The 26,004-nt window shown below is 31.1% G+C and overlaps 1 long non-coding RNA gene across 2 annotated transcripts in view; it reads left to right on the top strand.

The window, feature by feature from the left end:
* LOC132952031 (uncharacterized) overlaps nucleotides 1-26,004 on the top strand; it is a 57,163-nt gene that overhangs the window by 24,876 nt on the left and 6,283 nt on the right. Inside the window, exons 2-5 of one of the 2 annotated variants that reach the window (XR_009665438.1) lie at nucleotides 18,082-18,227; nucleotides 20,653-23,360; nucleotides 23,434-23,561; nucleotides 23,975-24,042. This is a non-coding gene — a long non-coding RNA (uncharacterized LOC132952031). Of the gene's footprint in view, nucleotides 1-18,081; nucleotides 18,228-20,652; nucleotides 23,361-23,413; nucleotides 23,562-23,974; nucleotides 24,043-26,004 lie in introns of both variants that reach the window. The other variant, XR_009665439.1, reaches the window with a different exon arrangement.

The following is a 26,004-nucleotide window of genomic DNA, read 5'->3' as shown; positions in this document are numbered from 1 at the left end:
TCCTGCATAATAATATTTCTACATAGGGGATTTATGTACATATTATTATACGCGTCGTGTTAGCGTTGACCGTGTAAACTGGTCGTTTGCGTTCAAGTTGTGAATCGACATGTTATATGATAAACATATACGATAGGTATTGTACGTACTTTGCATAATTTGTATCATTTAACTTTAAACTTGTATGTACAACGGAGCTACTGTAGACACCTATAACACGCAACGACAGTACAATATTGCTTATCTAATAAAAACTATTTTCAGTTTAAGAGGACGTTACCCATGCATTAATGGTAGTCTCTATCTTCCACGCCGAACATTTTTCGTTCACTAGTTTCAACGGTGTGAGTGGTTAGTTTTGATGTCACAGTGAATTGACCAGTTGTCAAACTTTTGGCAAGGACATTATCTGTGCTTGAGCGTCGGCGATTATTTAGATATTTAAATTTTCAGGTTAATACCATGGGCACGTGAAATATCATACTTTAAAAATTCTCATATTTCGCTTTAAAATTAAAATATCGAATAAAAGGCGACGCTTAAGCACGGATAAGCGATGTTCTTATTTAAAGTCAATTGAACCAAATATGAAAAATAACATCTCAAAGTTTTACCGAAACTAGTGAACGAAAATTTGCCATGTCGTACGTTTGTAAGACGGTGACGACAACGCATGGGTAGCTATAAATGTGAGCCTATAATTGCTCTTTTTGTTTTCCGTCTTCTTTGAACGACGGATAGTAATTATACTGATGGCACTATGAATATAATAAGTATTTTTTTATGAATACAATTAAACATTTTAAAATGTCATCCAACCATAATATTATATTAAAAGAATATGCATATAGTGTATGAACATAAATAGCACAATTATTGTAATATCTACACGAGAACATTGTAAGATATAACTGTATATTATTATTATAATAAGTAGGCGTGTTTTTAAATTAAAATTTTTAATTCGTTTGTAAAACTGAATAAAAATAAGTACACTTGATGTAAATTGTACGCGTTATTCTATCATAATAATATGCTATAAAACTTGAAAACGTAAAATTTAAAAATTAAAATGCTTTTATTCTTTTTTAACGTTACTAGAAAAAATTACAATGTACATCAGATCATAAAATATATTCTACCTACCTACATAAATTATGCATTCATAATAATAAATTAATAATTTAATATATTTAATAAAAGATATAATGTATACACAAATAATTATGATCATCGGATTAATATTTCTAAAAAAAAAGTTTAAACTTTCATGACTAAAGTATGTTGTTGAAAAATACAATTTCTATTAATCGTTAGAATGAAAAACTTTAAAACGTTTCTCTATATTATACTTGTAAATTCAATAATACAAGACAATGTAATATTCTATTTATTTTCCTGAATCAATTGTCGTCGAGGTGTAGACACTAAACGATTTAAAAGCCTATAAATATACATTTGTTCGGCAGTGGGAAAATTTACTTTTCAAAACCTTTACGAATACTGTTTTATTTTCATTCTTGGTTGATCGATTTTCACTGAACATCAGTTAAATTCAATCAAAATTAATCACCAGTTGATAGAATTGGAACATTTTTGCAACAGATATATAATTTATTTATTTCGACTATTTAATTATAACTAATAAATTCGTCTTTTATTTTAGTATGAAAATTAGTGAGACCATAACAATAATAATTTAAAACATAAAATTAAAAATTAAATGAAACATTTCAAAAATACATAATGCTGTTAGATTTAAAATCACTGCCGTTGAAACCATTTAGATTATAAATTACAATTTTACTTTCCAAATTTGCGTCTTTGTTTGTATAATAATATAGTCTTTCGGGGGGGAAATAAATAATGTTTAACTCGTAAAAATAGATATATTCACTGATTTACACATAATTTCATTTGTGTTTAAGCAATGCTGTCAAAATAATTTACACGGTTATCTTTTTTTTTTTTTTTTTATCTTGGCTTCTCAAGGGAAGCGCGTACATAAACTAAAACATTGTAATTATGATTTAGGGGCTAGTTTTAATTGAAGCCATTTTCTCCGCAGGTAGGTCGTATACCGTACAATTACTATATATATATAGGGACACAGATTTACTGAGACCAAAATATGCATTATATTTTTTTTCCCCCGTCCCCTCGTAATTTATGATCCTTAAGGGTACCCTACGTTCATCATGTGGAATTAGCAGTTATTTGCATTGGCGAAATCTGGAAATATTATTCATATATACACGTGATTTTTTTTTCCCAGAAGACAACACGGAATAGACGACGTGTAAACATAGCAATACAATAATATTATATTCATCTACTAGTACAAAATATAATATATTATACTTACATCAATGACGAATATTATTTTCTAATTATCATTTTAATTGTTTTTTCTAGCATTTTAACCTTTTTTTTTTTGTATTAAAATGCGTATTAATTTAAATCTTTACAAGTTTACGTATACTATTGATGGCATAATTACAATAACAGAAACAACAGATGAGAGGCATCCATTATGTCACCCACGGATACCCAGCGGGTTGATTTGGCAGGACTTGAGTAAGTCCATAAATTATACAGGCCAGCGTCTTTTTAGCCGTCTGTTAAGATTTTTGTGGATGGTGTGAGAGGAATACTAACCGATTACTAAATTATTTGTATGGTTTTAATATTTTTATTTTGTGATTTGATTGTACATAGTAAAATTGCAAGCGACAGTATTATAAATTACGTGACTGCTTAGATAATAATATGCAAAATCGTAGTCTCGATCATAATTTGCATTAATGTGGATATGATTTATTATTTTTTTATACCAGCCATATTGTTGTACGTTTATTGCCATGATTATGGACGGGGAAAAATTATCTTAGAGTTCATTTGCTAATTGCTTTCATACTCACATAATAATTAATTGAACGAAAAAAAAAAATGTTACCGCATATGAATGCATAAACCATTTTGATATCAACTCGCTAGTTAATCTGAGATTAGTAAGTGCATTATTTATGAGTTCTGAAAGGTCTTCTGCAATGTGTTGAATCTTGCTAAGCTGCAAATTAATTCTATTCCATGCATATATTGTCTAATCTGCAATTACAAATTTGACTTACAATAATACTATTCAAATTATTTTAATTATAAAAAAACATATATATATATAAGACACCTAATACATTGACGGTATAAAAATGTCTATGCACTTTTATATATTTATTGAAATAGAAATTAAAAAATAAATACCTACAAGAACAAATATAATATTATATTAAAATCGTAAATTATATGAGTTGGTATACATTATTTTAAATGTTAAAGTTTAATAAAATTCCGGTTTAACTATTTTTTTTTTTAAATTTAAAATCGTATCATTTAGAATATGAATGTATTATGTAATATGTTTACTACTCAGTGATGTTCGTCAAACTAATTTTATTGGTACGGTTTCGTTGTATAAATATATATATTATTTTCTGCAAACACATATTTATGTATCCGTACTATAAATATTGTTTTAATTACAAGATAAAAAATAAATGCATTTAATGGAGTTGAAATTATAATTCATTTTATATGATATATTAAGGCATAATATCTTTAATAAAAACTCGCAGTTTCTTTTTGTTTCACAAACACAACAAAAAGTGATGAATGGGAACTTTTCAAGTGAAATTATTAATGATCTTCTCAGTTTTTAAGATAGTACCCAAATGTCAACATGGCACTCTTGCGTAAAGTATAAATCAATTTTTTCTTGACTTAGGTCTTCTTTCTGTATAGCTTTATCAGGAACACTATTCGAATTTCAAAGAAATATAACATATATATTATACTCGCGGTGATAAAAAATTGACGATCATCTTAAACAGAAAATCGTCAACCGTTTTGTCGGTTAACGCAATAACGTCGATACTCGCGTGTACGCGGTGTAAAGTGTGGACACGAGTGAAAATGATAAAAAAAAAGATTATTTTTTTTTTTTTACGAACTTTTCAAACGGCAACAACTCTAACGTACTATTTTCGATGTGGGGTTTAAAAACATATCATTATCATTTCTTTAAAAACCACCGACTGCCGCTGCAGTGTCGTTTTGTCAGAACGGTTTAAATAAAAACAACTATACGTAGTACCTATATAGCCCAAGGCTGGGCATTAACGAGTTAAAAAGTTAAAGTTAATTTTATTTTTATCTTTTTAACTTAACTAGTTACTTTTGGCTTTTCAATAACTTAACTGTTAACTTACTACATTTCTTTCTTAATTAACGTGAAATTAACGAGTTAATTTTTCATTTTAAGAAGTAAGTTAAGTTAGTTTTTTTTGTTTTCAATTTTATAATATTTCACTATTTCAGTCTATTTCGTTTTCATGTCAAAAAATATTTATCGTAAATTGTTTAAAGTTAAAAATGTATATCATTCGAATCTAACTTATATGTAAATACTGTATGAAGTATTAACACTATATCATATAATTTAGTTTTGGGTTGGAAAAAAATTAAGTGCGCTAGCGTTGTATAAACAAATTAACTTTTTTTTAACTTAATAAAAAGTTAACAAAAAGTGCATATTTAACTTAACTGAGTTGAAAAAAATCACTAACTTGCCCAGCCTTGATATAGCCTATTGGTATACCCAAACGATTGCAATAATATCCGTGCGAACGAGTGTACCGGAGCAATGCGAGAACGTTTGACGTTTTCGGACCCGTTCGCGGAGAGAATGGTTTTCAATTAGCGTCATGCGGTACCGCCGTCGCCGCCGCCGCCGCACATTCCGCGAACAAATAGGGGTGCACCCATACCGGTACATCTGCATACCGACCTACCTATAATTCACGGGATAATTTGTGCCGAACCGCGAGCGCGTGGTTAACGAGCATTTTAATTAAACTAATATCGAAATTAACAGCGCGCGCCATTTGCAAAGGACACGTCGGACGGCGGGCGACGTTCGTTCGCAGCCGACGGGCAAAAATCGAACGATTGTATTATTACACCGACCCCGGCGATGGGGTCCAAATGTCTGGTGATAATCAATACGCCAGTTGATTTCGTGTCAATGCAACGCAATCAGTAAAAATGTTCGGGCCCCGCGTTACGCGATTCCGTCGCTGCTGCAGCGATTTCCCTAAATAAAATACGACAACAGTACTTTTGTACCGCGTACAGTACATTGTACATCCGTCATTGTCCACCGTCGGTTGTATATATATTGGTCGGCGCCCGGTGGGTGTGTATGATATTATTATTATTATTGTTATTATTATTATTATTATCCTCCAAACTGTTAAACAATAAAATTAAAGTCTTTTTGTTTATTTACGAAAAAAAAAAAGAACAATGATGAATTAGTTTTCGCGAATAAAGTAAATATATTTATTACGTCGAGGGTTTAAGCGAGACGAACAAATGTACTTGATTACAAATACGCTTCTTCAAACACTACTACTACAACTGCTAATAACTATAATGATGATGGAGATGCGCATCTAGTGTAATAATGACTGGTATCAATATCAACGGGGGGGTTTTCTTTTCGTTTGTAATGTGAAATATTATTTTTATATCATACAAATCTAGTGCGGCGTAAACTATTATGTGCAGGCACGAAATTCAAACAGTGGTGTAGGTAATCCAAGTTATAATTTATAGTTAGTATCAAACAAATATTTATCTGAAAATAAAATTGAATTAGTCTGTGCAGACCAATTTGCATTCGTTTTACGTATTATTAATCTCTCAAAAACCAAAGAATTAAATTATGCAATTCAATTAAGTATATTATGAACCGACAATTACTTAACCGTTACCATCATGATTTAATTAGAGACCATAAAAAAAATATCTAAAATAATTAATGCTTTCGTCGAATGTTTGAAACTGATATAACAAGTTAAAAGAGACAATTTTTTCGTTTTTAATTCGAGAACATCAAATCGGATTATTTAAATATAATAAATTGAAGCTTAATGTTTTATAATGCATTTATTTTCTTGGTCTCGTATTTTCATAAAATCAATTGTACTCCAGAGTTGTAGTTCGAGTGTTTGAATATGACGTAAAAAGACTTACTAAAAACATTATAATGATGTGTAATATTATAGTGCATTATAATATTGTAGGTGTACATGAATAAATCAAGTGAATGTTGCATCGCGTGCCACTAGGTAGGTAGCTATAATATATGAATGTTAATGAAATTCTTCAAAATGTATTCTACTTTTTATCGATTCGTCGAATTGGTTTTCACATTATACTGTGAAGTGTTTCCGACGGGAAATGACTGTTATTATTGGTACAGTAAAATACTTTACGAATTAATATATCGGTCGGATAGTGTTACCGCGGTCGGGACCGGATAATATTATTACAATCGTACGCCTCTGCAGCTGTTGCAGTCCGCACTGCATATTATAATACACTTACGACGTAGGTACCTACTAGATGAAATCGCACCTACAGAAACAGATTATTTGCCATGCGTCCACCGGGATATCGAATTATCGACGGTACCTAGCCGTATAATTTATAATCGTAGTCGAATGAACGAGATAGTTCCGCGACGGGGCATACGCGCATCTATATTATTATATATAGCGATTTACCGTCAGATCTTTACAGAGCTTTGCAGCCGGTATCCCCCAGACAACCTATATACAATTATTGGCACATTTGGTAGCGTAGCTGTTACCTTGTATAATAATATAACAAAACGGTGAGCCGTACCAACCACTCGCGAAGTGGCAGGTGGAAATTAGGACACGGTAATTGTTACCTATATCGGCTATCGTGCATATTATAATATCGAACATTGTAATAATAATAATAAGGTATACACCTCAAAGAATCAGAATCAAAGTAAATTATGTATAATATTATAAATTTATTATTTAACATGCGTAGTTATTATATTCGTGTTAAAATCTATAGTGTTCGTAATAGTGTCGGCAATGGCGGTCAAATGATTTCGTCAAGTGGGGTGGGGGATATTGCTGATTTTTAACATGCACTATACCTATTAAATTATGTTAAATTATAATTATTGAACATTTATGGTTAACAGAATATGATCTTAAACTTTATAAAAAGAAGGTCACTAGGGTATCAATCCCCCTCCCGTTTGACCACCACTGAGTGCCGGATACAATCAACGGAATACAGTATGATATTCTCTATTTCTATACACCCATTTATACAATTAACGTGTTTAATATTTTATTATGCTGAGAAATCGGATATTTGTCAACGTAGAATATACGAACTAGCCGAAGTTTGACTAGATGACAAATATAACACATCACGATATAATATATTAATAAGTAAATATATATAAATATCCCATGACACGTCAGGTCAAACAACTTGCCATGCAGAGTTATTACGGGCGCAAAAACTAAACGTACATATTTAATATAATATTATGTGTATAACGACTCCGATCTCGTATATGACACTATAGCCAAGTGCAAAGCCTTTACGCGCACAACTGGATTAAAGGATTATACGAATCGATCGCACCATGAACCTTTCATGGTGATAATATGTTTTGTAAATAGTTCACTTGTTCACGGATCGCACGACGACGTCGTATTATTATATGATCAACGAACTGTAACGGACAACTGAATATTCACGATGGGTGTTACTGTTTGGAGGTGACTTATGGCCTATATGGGTGACCGGTTTTGTTCAAACTTCAAAGGTCGAAAAATAACATACACGACACTGCGCGATACGCACTCACTAAATCGTATACATAGGTATATGACGTAATACATAAATCATATATACACTATACAGGGTGATTCACGAAACATACTCTCTTCAGTTTTATTTCCTTTATTAATGAATATTATTCTGATTTTAAAGGACCACATTATTATATTTATACTTAAAATGTGTACTTGTGCCATTTAAGGAGTGTGCTCTGGATAAATTAAGTAAAAACTGATTTTTTTTAATTTGAAAATCGCCTTTTTCCAAAAGACTTCTTTGAAAATTTGATATTTGTAAATAAATAATCAAACAAGTAGTAGGTAGTTTTAGAGATATTTTTCTTTTTTAAAATTTGAATACCTATCTAGGAAAAATAGGAAAATAGGTTCGTTATAATGTGTTTTAAAGATATGGTGGCTATGGTTACTTGACCACTTTATTAGTTAATTTTAATCCAACAATACTTAATAATTTTTAAATATTTCTAAAGTTTAATAATTACCTAATAGATACAATAAGTATTACATAATATTATGTGTTAAATATTTTTGTAAAACCAGTTTTATGTACTAGTAAGGTATTATCTGCAGGATTATTGTGTTTAAAACAAGAATTTAAAAAATTTGTTTTAAACATTTTGTTCATTCTTTAAAACGAATAAGACATATACAATACTAACATATTTAAAACAGTGTAAAATCCAAGTGAATATTGTTTTTTTCGGTTTATTATTAATAGTAAATAAGAATACCCTTCAGAAAAAAAGTTAAAGTATTAAATAATTATATCTATTACCATCCTTTATTTTAATTTTTTTTTAAAATGTTATTGCATAAATTACCAAATTTAATATGTTTTTACTGAAAAATAATATATTATAAATATTATCATGTCCACATAGAACATCAATTCATAAATGTTTCAAATATGAAGACGTGGGTGCAACGACCAGACTTCTCCGTTTTTATCAATTTTTTCAGGACAAGCGAAAGAAAATTTGTCATCTCATTTATCACCAATGGCGGGAAAGAAATCATTTTGCAACATCTTTGGAACTAATCAATAGATTTTTCTGATTTATGTACCAAAATATAGATATTTCTTCCATGAATAATATTCCATGACAAACCAATTTTTGATAAAAATGGAGATGTCTGGTTGTTGCACCCACGTCTTCATATATTTCCAATACTTTTATGATTTAAAATTTCAAAATAAGTAATAAATAAACAGTGAAACATATTATAAAAGTATATACATGGCATATTGGTATATAAGTAAATTACATATTAAATTAAAATTAATTAATTTTAAGTATATTGTTTAAAACACTATTTCAAACTGTTTAAAATTCAAACAATTAATTTTGTTTATAACATCGTTTTAACCATTTTTTTTAAAGAAATGAAAAAATACACCAACTCTGGGTATTTTTGTCATAATAATATATTTCAATTACTGGAAAATAACTCGTTTGTATTTTGATTTAGATACATCAAATGTTTCAAGATAATCAGAAATATTAAAAAAAAGGTTGTTTTTATTCGAAAAAAAAGTTTGTATCGCTAACATACAATAATATTGAATGGAATAAAATAAAAACACCGAATATTCAAGTGAATAGTGAAAGTTCTAACAGTTAAAATTTGAAAAACTTCAATACTAAAGGAAAAATAGTGGTGCTCCTGGTTGGTGAATCATTGGGTATATAATGTACATGACATACGCACATACTCGCCATTTTAGTAACAACCTAGCTGCAGTTATAGACGATGACATCAAGCACGCCATCCTAATCGTAATACCCAAAGATAAATCAACAAATACTAAATGCAACCTTTGCGAGTGGTCGCTACCAAAAGGCTTCACGGGAGTGTCATCGATACAAACAAATTTCAATAAGCAATCTCCAAGTCAACCAGATATAATATTTAGATGTATATAAACGTAGCATTGGTAAACAAAATACATTACACATAGACACAGTTAGTAAATTGTTATATAACTCAAATGTCATTTTAACGGAAAAAAAACTATTATATAAGCCTTTAGAACTCTGTTAGACCGTTACACGTTACAAACGAGTCGTTTGGAACGGCGATGATGTATTTACATTTTCTAGTTTATTTTATATTTGCTTAGCGATGATTTTTCACAAAGTTGGCGAAATTGTTTTCTTGGGATACATCATACATACAAATAAAACAACACGTTTATTCTAATTTTTATTTTCATCTTTATGTGGGTGGTTGTGTTTTTTTAATTGGTAAAGATATATCTCATAGATAAATATTTATTTCAATATTTTCTTGCTAATTAACTTGACCTTTCTTTTATTAGAAATTTATTATTTTTTTTTTTTTTAAAACTACGAAGATCTAACTGAAATTTAAAATATTAATTATATCTAAGTGCACTTTATGCATAGTTACATATTGAACCTACATTTCTTGGTTGTTATCACGCTTAATGCGATTTAAACAAAAGCTTAAGGACGAAACTGTGTTCAGATCTATAACATTCAGAAAACTTGTCGAACAATAACACGCCGTTCAACATAATATTTAGATTTGAACAGATTTATTTGGTTAAAAAAAGACAAAATAAATAGCTATGACATAAATTAATTTAAATATTATAATGAAATAATTTTTTGATCCATAAAATCATGAGTAAACACTTCTGTTTTGGCTTTCAGACTTATTATTAGTTATAAATAGTATTATATTTTGATCATATTCCCATGCATATTATAATACAATTGTAAAATATATCAATATCGATCAAAAAAACTAGCTATTGGAATGAATACAATAATAGTATGATGGAACAATTAATAATATTGTCACCGTTATAATTTAGGTACATATAAAAATACTAATATTTCAACGGAGAGTTCTTAGTGGACATTAACCTTTGTTTAACATCTTTTTAAAATAACATGAATACTCGACTAGGTTTTTTATTTATATTTTCTATGAATAAAATTGAAGTTTACCATGTCTGTTTTTTTTTTCATATGATTTTAAATAAAATATCACCGTAAAAGGTCACGGTTGTTTTCTTTTTTTATACACGTCGTGTAAGCATTTCCCGTTTAATTGAACTTTGCTTCGCAAGAGTTCTATTAAATGAAAAGAACTTCAATAGGTAAAACGACCACGTTTTCTAAACCTCTATGCAGAATATTTTAATACTGGATACTATATTATATTTTTATATTTTATCATTATAATATATTGTGTTTGTACAATGTATTCTTATCTATTATTGGTAATTCGTAAAAATGGTCTATTTTCACTGTCATGATCAATGAAACCAATTAGGTGTGCATTTATTGTTAAGACACATATATAAATACTACATTCAACTACATATTATTATTTTGTTTTCGCTATTAATTCAACGTTCACGATCCATCGAAATTTAAACGTATAATATAATATGTGCTTAGGTAATTTATAAATTAAGAAAATATAGGTATGAATTGACAGTTGAGAACGAATAATTTATTCTAATGCAATACAAATTAGAATTGCCATTTTCAATGAAAGTTTTGTTATTTAATTATGATATAAAAAAAGTATGTAAGAAAATATAAGAAAATGTCAAAACGTAGTTACCTAGCCCTAACTATATTGTATTCGACAATTTTCGATTGTAACGAATAGGTACGTATATTACATCGCCAGGTGTCAGTTTTCAATTTTTCTTTTCATTCCTAGAGCACCAATGTTGGTTTTTACCTTACATAGTAACTTTTATTGAATATTGTATCGATTTAAGAAATATTTCAGTTAAATGTCAAACGATGTCTATCATCATATCATATTGGAATATTCGGCGTTATCAAACACTGATTGTTTTCAAATAACGATATAAATTTGATTTTAAGGACCTGGAGTTTATAATATAATATTAATCACAGTTTTATTTCCAGCATTAATACGAAACCATTAATCTGATCATGACCAGCATTAATTGATTAGTATAATGTGCAGTATTTACTACGTAACGATATTTGCATAATACCATCGGGCACATACCTATTGTAAATAAATAATTTATACGATATATACTCAATGATAATGCTTGTAATCGCTATGAATTCCAGTAACATTTCGATATTCAGATTTCCGACCATCTTCGTTCTTCGAATTCTCAACCATAAAATCTATACAGACTGTATTATAATAATATAGGTACCGTATATTATAGCTGCCGAGTTGACTGTTTGATAATATAATATTCATATTCAGATCACTTACAGTACCTATACATAAACACGTAAGACAATTATGTGCGAGTTCATTTCTCACCCAGATGCGTAAGGCTGAAGATTGTCATACGCGTAGACAACTGACGGATGAAAATCTCTCTTAAACCAATTTTGCCATTATCTATTATTGCGCCACGCCATTAAATCGAATGAGACAATTAATTTAATGTTATTTTTGGCAGAAAAAACTAAGCAAGATGAGTGCTTTACTTCATTTGTTTTGTTTCGAGATTATAACATCTTCTAACCATTGTTCCGTCGAAAAAAATTATTTCCATTAATTTTCACACGCTGATTTTTACTTTGAACATTTGTTCTTAGCCCGTCGTTGTAAAAAATCTCAAGATACATAATATATTCAAGTATACTGATAGCTATATAATAAAGAAAAATATTACATTTAAATGTTGTTGTGTTTTTTTTTATTTGAAACAGTACCAATGCCAAATCGTGTAGTACTATATACATTAAAACATTTCAATATGCGTAAAAAATGTTTTAATTGTCATATTAATGGAGAGTTGCAAATGGAGAGTTTTTAAGGAGTTCGATGTAGGCAATTCCCAAATTGGGTCTTGTAAATGTGTGCGTAGTAATAGTGATCATTAGTTTGTGTGCCTGTGTGTAAAAGAAAATGCAAAGGGCTCCCACACGCGCATAAAAATTCACCGCGTTGATGTTGCGCACGTGAACAATTTATACTCATTTACGTGTAATTTTTGACAATCCTACCGGTGGATCTGATAACACTATAAGACTTATGAAAATTGATTTTAACTCGTTAATATGTCTACTTGAGATCCATCAGGCCACATTTAAGAGTTTGCTACTTGAGGGCTAAGCAATGCGACAGCAGTACGGCCTCCGTACAAAGGTTTTTTTCGGAGAAAAAAAGGCCACATTTAAGATATTTGATTAAATTTTCGGATAATCAATATTTAAAATTTCGTAAATTTTAAATATTCAAACAAAATATATAGGAGTTTAGAAACACAATGTTACCAAAGTGACCGGGTCGATCTCAAATAGACATATTAATGAATTCAAATCAGTTTTTAGAAGTTTTATCGCGTTATCAGGTTCATCGGTTCGATTTGCCAAAGATTGATACTTTTTGGTTGAAATAATTGTCCGTTTGCAATCTCTTTAAATCCATACCTATTATAATACTATCTAGATTCGGTTCCAAAATAATATCTCGTTCAAAACAATCAAAACTAAACACTAATTTTGAAACGTATTATTCTATGCGTTATATTGTTACAATTAGATACTGCTGTCGTATAGTATTGTGATAATATGGGATAAAATTAGTTTAATTCAAATTTAATACTATGCAAGATTGTTATTACACATTAGGTATTTAATGTGAGGTAACTTTGTAAATTACGAGTATACATTATAATATATTTTAGACGAACCCATATATAAAATTAACCATTCCCGACCTATCTGTTCTGAAATTAACCAACCTTACTAGAAACATTTTCTAACCTGTTCATTTACATTATTGTAATCAATTTTATGAATTTTGCAACGTACCTACCTTTATTCATTGCAATCACATCGTGAGTCTAAGTTTATGAAACTATACGTAACCCCTTAATTTGCATTTGTAATTTAATTTCAAAAACATCGAATGGCATCATTCACAAGAAAGTGGTTTATGAATCTGCTTTCGACAAGTTGATCGTATTGCATATTACATATCTAATTTTCTACATACGCTGAATAGTTCGAAGACTGCTCGCGGCACCTAATCACATTACAATACTTAATGTTATATGAAATTGTAAAAGCTAATTATTGTACTATAACATACGTTCGAGTTGCGTATTGTTGAGATGAAGATCGCGGAAAAACATTGGGACGCCTAACACTTCGGGACCATCGACAATCTTGGCACAGGAACACTAACAGTTTACGGCCACGCAACAATATCATAATATTATATACTTTGAGTATTGATGACCAATAACACGTCATCAGCGGTCGATGAATTTGATTGTGCACTTAATGCACACGTTTTGCGTGATAAACGTATCGCAACGATCAAAACGTGGCTCATTGCACGGTTCCAAGGTATTATTTTAAAATTCATATAAAAAATAATCAAGTCCGAGCAGTAGATGTCATAATGTATTTCGATCGATTTAAAAACACAATTTAAATTCTATGATTCGTTCGCTACAAATGTAAAATCATCCAAAAACGTAATACGTATATACTTATACTTTTATTATGTATTATTATTGTTTAAGCGAAACACTAATTTTCTATTATCATGATGTACAATATTAAAGAAATACCCGATGGATACGATAGACGCGGTCGTAATATTATGTAAGCCGACCACGCGCCGTATCGTAATCGAGTTTACCCTCCAATCATTTATAATAATACGCGTAATAGCAGTAGCCTCATGAAATTGCACGGTAAATATATATATATATTATAGATTTGCAGCGACTTCGACAATAATATAACATTAACTCCTCGATTCGCATAGACTTTCTTAATTCTATCGGGTATTTTCTTTATCGATCGTCGAGGCGAATTCTCGCGTACTATCGAAATCGGTTATTATAATAATATACGAACGCATGAAACGGCTTCGGCTGATAAACGATCGGGTGGATTTTCAAATAACGTGTGCCAAGAAACCCCCAAAGGTGTGATACAGATCGCGGCGCAACACTTGTTATATAGGCGTCGGAACCGGGCAATCTGACGGAGAGGTTATTGCGGCGACGGTGCGGGGTTCGAGGGAACTTATAGGTTGGCGCCGGAGAATAAGAGGGGAGGGTGCGGGATACGAGCCAGAGTTAAGAGTGCAATGCAAACGGACGGGCGGACGTGCGAGTGGGAAAAGCCACGCGTTGAAATTGACGACCAATCCAACCGATTCAGCCGACCGATAAATCAGGAACGGCCGCACGTTAATTGTGCCTCCTCCTACTCCTCCCACTCTTACACATATACGCGCGCCTCCGGATTCAAAGTTCATTTATCTTTGGAATTCAAGAAGTCCAACGGTGGCGGCGGCGGCGGCGGTTGCTGAATCGCGATAGGAACGGCTAGGGTAGGAGAAGGATCCACTGTCGGCATGGCGATGAAAGAGAACGGACGAAATAGAAAAGAAACGAGAAAAAGGTAACGACGCGGGGTAAAATCGCTGTAAAAAGATTGTATTTTCAGATATAGAATACGGCGGCAGCGGTTGAGCCGGCCGTGGGGAGAGGATTTATATATATATATATATGTATATACACACAAATACGCTCGACGCTTATAGCTTAGATTTGTGAAAGTCCAACAGCGAGATGCGTGACACATCTTCTATACGGTCGCTATAAATTCACTCGTCGATGTACCTTTTGTCCACCGCTCTACACCCCAGCCCTTGAACCCCCCAGGAAATTCCATCGAACGCCTGTGCTGGACGACGGGACAGGCCTTCTTTCGATAAACACAACCACCACCACTGAACCACCCACATGATACTTAGGTGGAGTTTGAGATAGGGAGATAGAAAGAGAGAGAGAGAGAGAGAGAATAATCCACAAGTCATCGATCCTGTTGTAGCGATACTGAGATTCCGTTCCGACAAGAAATAATAATAGGTATTGCGAGCGTATATACCGGCGGATAGCGGTAGGCCGTTTCCAAGATCTTTGGATCAATAAATACCACTTACCAGTAAAGTAGGTAGGTATATTATAAGTATTGGTAAAATAGTGCAAGGGGTGGAGATAAATTGTCAACCAGGAGAGCCGTGCCCGTCAACCCCCGATTTTTGCGCGCAACGCGAGTGTGCCTCCCATACAATATTGGTTGAACATTTATTTTGTGATGAGCACTTTATAATGTTTGACTATATCAAGGATGTTAGGGGAGAATTTCTTGTTTACTTGAGTGTCTACCAATATTTTAAAACTATATATCAGTCATAGCCGTAAAATGGTGGTCATGAAAGTGATAATAATTTTATGTCGATAACGTAAGATTCGTACAACGTTCGATTGATAGTCATACCGAAGACACGTGCGGAAGTCCGGCTGTGCAGACGGTAATAATTTACATTTATAGCTACCCAAATAAATAGGTATCGAATATAATATAATATAATAATATAACCGATACGCTATATCGTTTTCGTTTACGCCGTGGCCAATTTCCTTTCGTTTATATCGCAATACGAGTTTAACGATTATTAATGTTTTATATGGTTTATCCGCTTGGCCGCACATCGGTAGACACATGAGTTTTTTTGGCGATATCGTGCAATAGAATTTTTTCAAACATTACACAAAATATACGGACAACCTTGTCACGCAAAGTGTTCATGGTATTATAAATTGTATGTGGTCACGGTGCTCGTACATATTGTGTTATGTATACATAATATTATAGTATAACGTCATAATTTCATAATTTCCAATCGAGTAAATGGTTAAACAATTAACTATTGGAATAATAAATCGCTGCCCTATATTCGTAGTTCTGGAACGCAGTCATTTTGCAAATATACCGATTTATTTACCACCTACTGATATTGAATAAGACCATTTAAACAGCGAGAATCAGAGTGAATAGATATTTTAAATAATTGTAATTATAAACATAATATGGATAGTCTATTTAATTAGGTAGGAAACGACTATCGATGTTTTTATAAATATAATAGTTGGGTATGCACAATTAACGTGCATCGACGTTAACATAATATACAATATTTTAATGCTACAAAATATGTCATTAACAACAATATAACATTGTTATAACTTATAATTATCTATTAGTCAGGTACCCGTATATCATACTATATACATATTGTTTTGTTGATTAAACATTTTGTGAATATGAGTTTTTAGTCTCGACGGAATCATATTATAAATAATATTATATAGGTATGTGTATTATAATATTGTCTCGTTGTGATTGTCCTCAGAAATAGCTAATCGTGGTTTCTCCGAAACAGTCGAGAGGATACGAAGGTTTATAATTACTCTGACTGCCACACGTGAATGCGCGATATAATAATTAAGCCAAGTTCACGAACAGCTATATAATATATATTATAAACGAAGATGGTTGAAAATCTATTTTAAAGCTAAAACGACGATCAAAAATAATTTCAAAATAATATTATTTTAAAATTATTGTTGTAACATTATGTTGTATTATATTACACAAAATGATATGATCATTATGGTTTTGGTAGGTCACAAAGAATCTACGATATTATTTTCATTTATTTTTATAAAGGCGTTTAAAAATAACTTTTCAATAATTTATAACCAATATATTCTTCTATTTATGTTCAATATTTTTCACGTATGAAGGATACATAACAATATATCCGAGGTTGCCAAAGTTCAGTGTGTCGTTCTCTTGACCACAACATTGCTGTCTTACACATAATTCAAACAGGCTATATCACCTATATACTTTGGATTTCTGTTGTGTTGGTATGGTTATAATATTATAAAATGAGAATGGATTATAATCTCAATTGTAAGAACTTAAATAAAAGAAATTTAAAAAAAAACCCGAATTCATCGGAAATCGTAATAAATACTCATGTTATTATAGCCAAAGCTGATCGCTATCCATTTTGGGGACAAAACCGTCCACTCGTTTCCGGTGTTTGAAACACAAAAATTAATTATTTTCCGTGTTATCGGAGTGCGTCCCGCTCGGGAATAAGGCGTGTGGATATTTATCTGCACACCGAAATCTCGTCGGTTCGCCAAGAAATAAGCATAAAGCTCGCCCCACCGCCGCTGGACCCTTTGAATTTATAAACGGCGTAATAAAAGGGTTAAACGTACCTACATTTAAAATTGTGTAATCGAGCTTTGTGTTAAACTGCCCGGAAAGTATAAGACAATTTCCCGCTTACGTTTGCCTATTCAACTGTTAGTCCTGTCACAGATTTTTAGGTTTTTTATTTTTCGTGTACCTACGTATAATGCGCATAATACGTGGTAGGTACCTAAATTCATACAAACGTACAACGACGGCTTTTTTTTTGTTACATTTTTTTTTTTTTTGTCAAAAAGTAATACGGAGGTAGAGGCATGAGCAGATACGATTCGCGGTCCACACAAATCAAAATGTTTACTGGCTCTGCAATTTATTACGCTGTGGTTCGTTTCAACGTCAGGAACGCGCTTTTTGGGCAAAATCTCAAATCCTCTGGTTGCACGTATGTATAATAATATATTACATAGGTAATAAAATGGTGCAAATAATATTATTATGTGTCGTTTGAGTTTTAACCATACAATTTATCTACAATTTAAGAGTACGTTTGAGTTGTGCATAAAACATTAAGGGCCCTTAAAAACTTTTTATTTGATGAATGGTAGGTAAATTATTGTTTGTGTATTTTAAATTACCACAATATTATTTTAACCCATGCATGAATCAAGTCTATACTGTATATGGGTACATCCTTATTTTTCAAAGTGGTTAATTTAATGGTTTACGAGTGTCACGACGGATAGTCATAATTAATCCTGAATTATGTTTCAAAAATATCAAAATATGTTACACGGCGCAATGAACAGGCAAAATAGTTACATCTATGTGCATAGAACCACGTTTTAAAATAATAATAATATGATTATCGTTTTTATTAATTTTATTTTTTATTTTCGCATAGAATAATACGTCATTGAAATGCTACGCATACAGGTTATGAGTGTTGAAAATGAATAATTTTAAAATTAAAAGCATAATTATTTTAAATTTCACATATTTTAGTACCTACCTATACAGAATAAAAATAATAAAAATAATTTTGATTTTCATCATTGAATAATATTTACAAAAAATTATGTACTTCATAAAAATACTTTATTCCCTTCCAATAAACATAGGTTATGTTTAGAGTGAGTGAGTTCAAATACAAAACTAAAAACAATAGTTTATGGATAATAATAATACCTGTTAAAATAATTCATATCACAGGTAAAAAAAGAATTCCCCCCTAAAATAAATAATTTTAAACGGATTCTTAATCATTGGAATTATATTTCAGTATTTATAAGTATACATAAAGTCAGCAAATCTTTTTTAATTTTAATATCATGAAAGTTTATTTTATTGCCAAATAGGTCAAATTGTAAGTAAGTTAATTACAATGACTGTTTAAATGTTATTGTTAAAAACTTTTGGAATTATTAAAGCAGAAATAGTAAACAGTATTTCTCTTAACTTAATATTTTTCCAAGAAATTATATTTATCTAAAATGGGATAATTTTTGTGACGTTCCTCGAAAATCTACAGTCTTTGTGGACGTCAACGTAATTGGAATTGAAACTGTTGACGACTATACATTATTCAAACTTTATAAAATGTACATAATAAAATATATATATAATTAAATTTAACTGAGATGTTACCAACAGGTTGTTTTCACGATAAACTTATAACATGTCACATTTTGCGTCCATTCAAGTTAATTTAATAATAAATTAATTATTCGTAAGCATATTACATTACGCATATATATTATTTTATATTATGCATATAAATATATTTTTTTTTTTTGAGTAAACCACGAAAATAAAAAGTAAGCAAAAACATTTTTATATTCAGTCCTCTGATAAAATGGTGTACCGAAAAATATAATATTATCTTTCTCGTCGATGTAGGTACTTAAATTGTATTAGGTATACTATTCGTATTTAACCGCGGAATCATGGCCAGAACCTTTTATCGGGTGGTGTAACATTGGCGAATTCGGAAACGTTTACGATGAATCGCCGTTAAATCTTTCTCTCTAACAGCAGTGCAATAAGCCGAATTGTATGTATATAGTAGGTATATTTATTACACGTTTAAGTGTACGGTGGTCCGTTTAACCATCGAATCAGCAGACGGTTATAATATACACTGGGACCCCGTAAAGCGGTTTTAATTGGTTCGATTTTATAGCTTTGAACACCACACCGTTTTCGAATTGTATTGTTATATTATTATTATGCTTTGCCCCGAAAATTCACAAAAGTACAACGGTGCGTAAGTACGTTATTGTGTGTATAAATAATAAAGATATATAGTGATCGCCGACGAGTTGTTTGCTGATCATTATTTCATTATACTGCCGTGTTCCCGCGGTTCACCGTGGGTCGGACTCGTGAGTTATGATAATTTTAAGACTTTAAGTTTATGAGCAGAATTTGATTTTCTTTTTTTGTACCCCTTCGTTTGTATTCAAGCGACGCACTCTGACCGAGTATCAAGACCGTATAGGACAGTTACGCGGTGACAACGACGACAGTCATTGTAATAATATCATTGCAATCGCTCGTCGTTTATACAATTCAGTGTGTACGCAGAGACTTTTATTAATTGTATTTGTCTCCCGCCACAGCCCTTCATAAGCAAAGCAATATGTGATTGCCATTTCACGGAATGTCGTATATATTATAACTTTGAAAATTTATGGTTTTCAATTTGGAACCAAAATTCATTTTTATTAGATATTTTAAATTCAAACACATTATTTAACATGTCTTTATTTTATTTTGTACATGCATGAATTTCCATCAAATAATTCACTTTAATCAACTCCTCCCTACCTACTAAAATGAAAAAATGTTCTGTAAAATTTTTTTTCCAGGTTTTTTTCCAAATACAAACAGTGGAAAGAAACAGATACACAAAAAGCCTTGCATCGGAAACTGGTCGGGACAACTACGGAACGCGAATAATATGGTCACACTAAATATTGTTGTAGAGATACCTCAGAGTCTTGACAGTATAATAATACCACTGAAACTACCACCACCAGCACCACCAGCAGCAGCGGTGGTATACATAGTTTCCGACGAAGTTGGATCTTGCGGGGGGGGAGGGTCTGAGTTCCAGTCCAAGGGACGGAAATCTACGGCACAGCTGCTGCTACCCCACACTCCTCACCTACTTATAGTCACCGTCTTTAAGATTAGAATTCTGATTGAGCCCGGCGGTGGTCTTATCCATCCACTAGCAGACGACGGCGTACATTATAATATTAATATAATATTATTGTTATATGGAATACAGTGTGTTCGATAACCGTGCTCGCATATATTATGATGACGATTTGAAAATTATAATAATCAATACTATAATATAATATTGGAAAAAAATCCCCTTTAGAGCCTAAAACAACGTGGTGACTTAATCTTATTATATACTACACTTAGATCATATGCAATACACGTTAGTAGCCACGTTAATCATTTACTATGTCCAGAATAACTCCCCGCTGATTACCTACATAATTTCAGAAAACACACAACTAGGGCGCTTGCGCTTAGTCGTATAGGAACAACCCAATCACGGCAATGGCGCTTAATAGTAATAATTTAAAACAAAAGGTATACAATACTATATATTATTCAATAGCTCATGTATAATGTAAGTATACACCATGTCATATAACACTACAATATCTTATTACCATGTTGTACATTTATTTTCAAAAAGTACCTATTTAAATTTTTTTTTTTTATAAAAACAAAAGTGAAAAGTAGGTAACCGTTCTGGTGTAGAGTAGATTTTGAGTCGTTATAATTTGATCTATAATCTATATCACATTGTATAATGTCCTAAAGTACCGGCGTTGGCGTGACGATCCTCAATAACGCGTTGTTCCTTGAAACGAGATGCGCGTGGTATGAATTATATTCACAACAGTTCAGTTTACGATAAACACATTTTAATAACACACACATCCATTGAACATGATCTAAGCTTGTACAAATAAATAACACCAAGGCGACTGTAGTTAATAGGTGAGTAATTAATCATATAACTTTAAAGCAGATATTTTGTTATATTACACAATATTTATACGAATAAACTGTATATTCTACTTATCCTAGATGAAAATAAAATTTACTCATATAATATCTTTTAAACCTGTTAGTATGGATTATACAGAAACAATTAGTATCAATTTGAAATCATAGGTACATAAGCATTTACAATAAAGATCATCTGCTGAAAATCAAGTTAACTCGCCCTCCGTTGACCATTATAAACAGTTAGGAGAAATAGAATTTCCGATCGACTTCCATAACCTTTGTATCATAATAATTATAAATTATTATTATTATATTAGTAATTTGACTGTTGCGTATGGTAGAAAGGCGTGCCAAACAAAAGTGGTGTGATATATCAATACCATAATATTGTAACATATAGCTGGTTTGGGGAATAAATAATATATTGTTCTAGGATAACGATTAACGACGCCTTTAGAATATGTGAAAACGGCAACTGTATCAAAATAAATCAATTCAATTTTCACTTACTCCAAGGTAATCTACGGGCTGTACATATTATAATATTATGCGTTTACATTATTATGATTGATCGGCTTCGGTGGGTTCTTTTGTGTTTTTGTCGAGAAATTATGTTGATGAAAACATGTCAATCGTTCGTTCGAATTAAATTCTTAAAACTTAAAGTAATAAATGTTTATACTTTTTCATTATTATCGCTTATACGAGTTAATATTAATATCAATATTCCAATTGAAGAAAGTTAGTAGCAAACATTAATGTGGAATGAAGACATGTACTTACGCATAGCTCCTAGAGAAAATAATGTTCCTGTCAGTTTATTGTTTGATGTACATGCAAAAGAAGTGTCTTTTCCATTAATATACCTCGGTAAATTTCGTAAATTTAAAGAAGGTATCTCTGTTACGGCATTTTTGATGTCAACTAGTGAACTCAGACGATCTGACAGAAGAGGAGTTATCCTACATCACTTTAATAATTAACATCTGTTAGTTTAAACATTTTAATCTCACACAGTACAGTTGGTATTACTGACACCGTAATTTGGGTTGGCAATATGCATATGTGTGAATATAGAGTCACGTCGTCACTGGCCAGTTTTCGTTTTGCGGACTGCTATAGCGTCTACTTCAAAAACACTACCCAACAATCGTCGTACAACAATTGCACTTCTTGTGAATAATTATTTTACACATCGTATAGTAAAAAAATATGTAAAACGGTTTTGAGTGAAAGTTTCAAGAAAAAAGTCTTAAAAAAGCAGTCCAGGCATAATAAATTATTAAGAATTCTGCAGATCTAAAAAAATAAATAGGTACTTACTTTGAGTATAAAGTTAATGCAAGTATTCTTGTTTGCATATTTCGATTGTGTGTGGCAATCGCATTATATGAGTTTTTTACAGATGCATCGATAGACATGTAACAAACATATAGCAAATCATAAATTCCAATCATATTGATTATCTTAATACTATCTTATTACCGGTCAGTCCCAGGTTCTGTTCAATTCAAACGCCATTCGAGGAAAACCCTGGGTAAGAGGAAAAATCTGTCTATAAATAAAATATATCTACTGATAAAAATTTAGGGAAACCTACAACTTCACAGGCATTTTTTGCGACGACAACACAGTTACGACAGGCAAACTGCAAGGATCGAATATAATATCATCACTAGTCGAGGAGATATTTTCAATTATTATTCTTAACTAGATATTATAATATTACGAGAACACCGTAAGTACTAACTTTAATCAATATTAATTATCTTTAATTATCTTTTGATCATTTATTTTTACTAAATAATTTTAAATAAAAAAAAATACAATTATTATTATACTTCTTAAATTATTACTTTTGTGCAATTCTATTGATTCGTACTAAATAAAATACGATTTTTAGTAATTTAAATGTTTGAGTAATTTTTCAAGCGACTTAAATGGCACTGATTACAATAAACTGTGGTTGTCTATTTGTAAGTTTTTTCGCAAACTGCTGAAATCATTCCTCAGATTGTCTATATATTTCCATCCATCGGTATGCGCACATAATATACACCTAGCTATTATTATGTATGTTTTTCACGACATAACTATGATAATATTATCATGACGTAATCATGTACAAATATGTAATATTTGTGGTTTTAGCCCAAGTTTGTTATCACTAAACGTGTCGATATCAGCTCACGACAAACACAAGTGGACAGACTACAGTAGTAAGTTGTGGACCGATTGTAAATAATATATATTTAATCATACTGTATTAAATGTTATTTTTTTCATACTTAACGCTTTGTCGAAACCGCCTGTATCGCTTTAAAAATCGTTACCGACGTGCACACTTAACTCGTAATTGATGATTTCTTCTGTGTAAGGCAAAAGCGTCTATTTTGAAATAAACTGATAAGCCGTGATACTGCAGCTCGGGCTATTTGGCCACCACACACCTTCAAATCCCCCGCATCGCCGAAGTATGCACCCTCGAACCTACCCACTCTCCCGCCAACCCTACACCAACCCGATCATTATGATGGTATTATAGGGTAGCAGCACTGCCACCACACTGTTCAAAGCGATAATCTAACCGCCACTTTTTCATCACGGAATGGCCACCAATCCGTTTATTTTGATACTTAATCGTTTTGAGTTTAGGCAATTAAAAAATTAATTACAATGCCGCGCAGTATTTTTTACAATATTAATATAAACGGTCTAATAAAGGTGAAACAATCATTATACGTATGATATAGAATACAAGGGCCATTGAACATACACAATAATAATAATAATGACACGTGTATAAATAAGTGGTCAAACGATGGCACTTCACAGGGAATTGTGTTATATTCGATTATTTTCAATTAATTGTAATTGGTAATCAATAATAATTAGTCTTGTGAATCTAGCAGATCACGTTATACGGTTTATATTTAAGACGTCTTGGAGCCGGGAAATTTGGGGACTGCGAGATTATTGGCAACTGGATTAGGGTGGGAGATTAGACGATTGTAGAAGCGTTCGTAAAATAGTTAGTTCCCATACGTGCAGGGTGGATTTCGATTTGAGATTGAATGAATTGTACGAGACGTATACATATAATACTATAATATGGAGAGTAATTAATTAATCTTTTTATCGCAGTATTATGGATACTTAGTTAGAATTTTGTTGATGTTGGATGATTTTTTTTTTGCGTTTCCCCGTTGTTTAGTTGTTTTCATACTTTTAGATGAGTATTTGATTAAGAATTTGTAAAATATAAGATGTTCGATATTGATGTGTGTTTATTATTATTGATACAGATGTTTAGACGTTTAGTAAACATTGTGATGGTATAAATAAACTATTTGACAATTTCACACAGAAGTTACATTTAAATGTATACCAACAATCAACATATTATAAAATATGGAATTATTTATGTATTTAATATTGTAAATTTGTATACGATGTACTCAAAAATCTATACATTTCAATCACCACATAGTGTACATTTGTATATTTTATCTTTACATTCGTTATGATATGAGTTATAACTTATTCGCTTTTATTTACCTAGTTAATAATATATGCAATTAATATTACAATTTAAGTTCTGATCATAACATTATTTTGTATATTTGTATGATTAGTATTTTAGCTAAGTATTAAATTTACAAAATAAAAATTACTATAGGTAAATAAATATAAAAATATTTTTAACTTTTAATGATAATATTTTTAGAAATAGTATATTATTTTTTCCACAAGTGTTCACTCATCACTTAATATTATAACAATTGGCGAGAATACTCTTAAGTAATAATGTATTGTAGCATGTATCAGTGTAACCACAACAACATATTATACTCGTTTTTGTTACTATGAGTTGAAATTATTGAAATGCAAATTTCCTTTAACAGCTTTAATTTGAGTATATATTATAGTTTGTAGATTGATCCAAAGTGTCTAATGTCTATACGTATTGTTTAATGTACCAGACAATATTAATTTTAAATGATATTACTCTGTTTAAATCTTCGATGATATATTATTACTCTGTTCTTATGTCGATTTTACATATTATTATTTTATGACAGCTGATCAAAATTTTTATCACATACAAATGATTTTCATTAGCTGTTATCATTTTATATCACGGGTCTTTCTATTTCTTGTTCAGTTATTAGATTTTCGCT

Source organism: Metopolophium dirhodum, chromosome 9, assembly GCF_019925205.1.
Source record: "Metopolophium dirhodum isolate CAU chromosome 9, ASM1992520v1, whole genome shotgun sequence".
In the NCBI taxonomy this organism is placed as follows: Eukaryota; Metazoa; Arthropoda; class Insecta; order Hemiptera; family Aphididae; genus Metopolophium; species Metopolophium dirhodum.
This window is presented reverse-complemented; position numbering and strand designations above follow the sequence as displayed.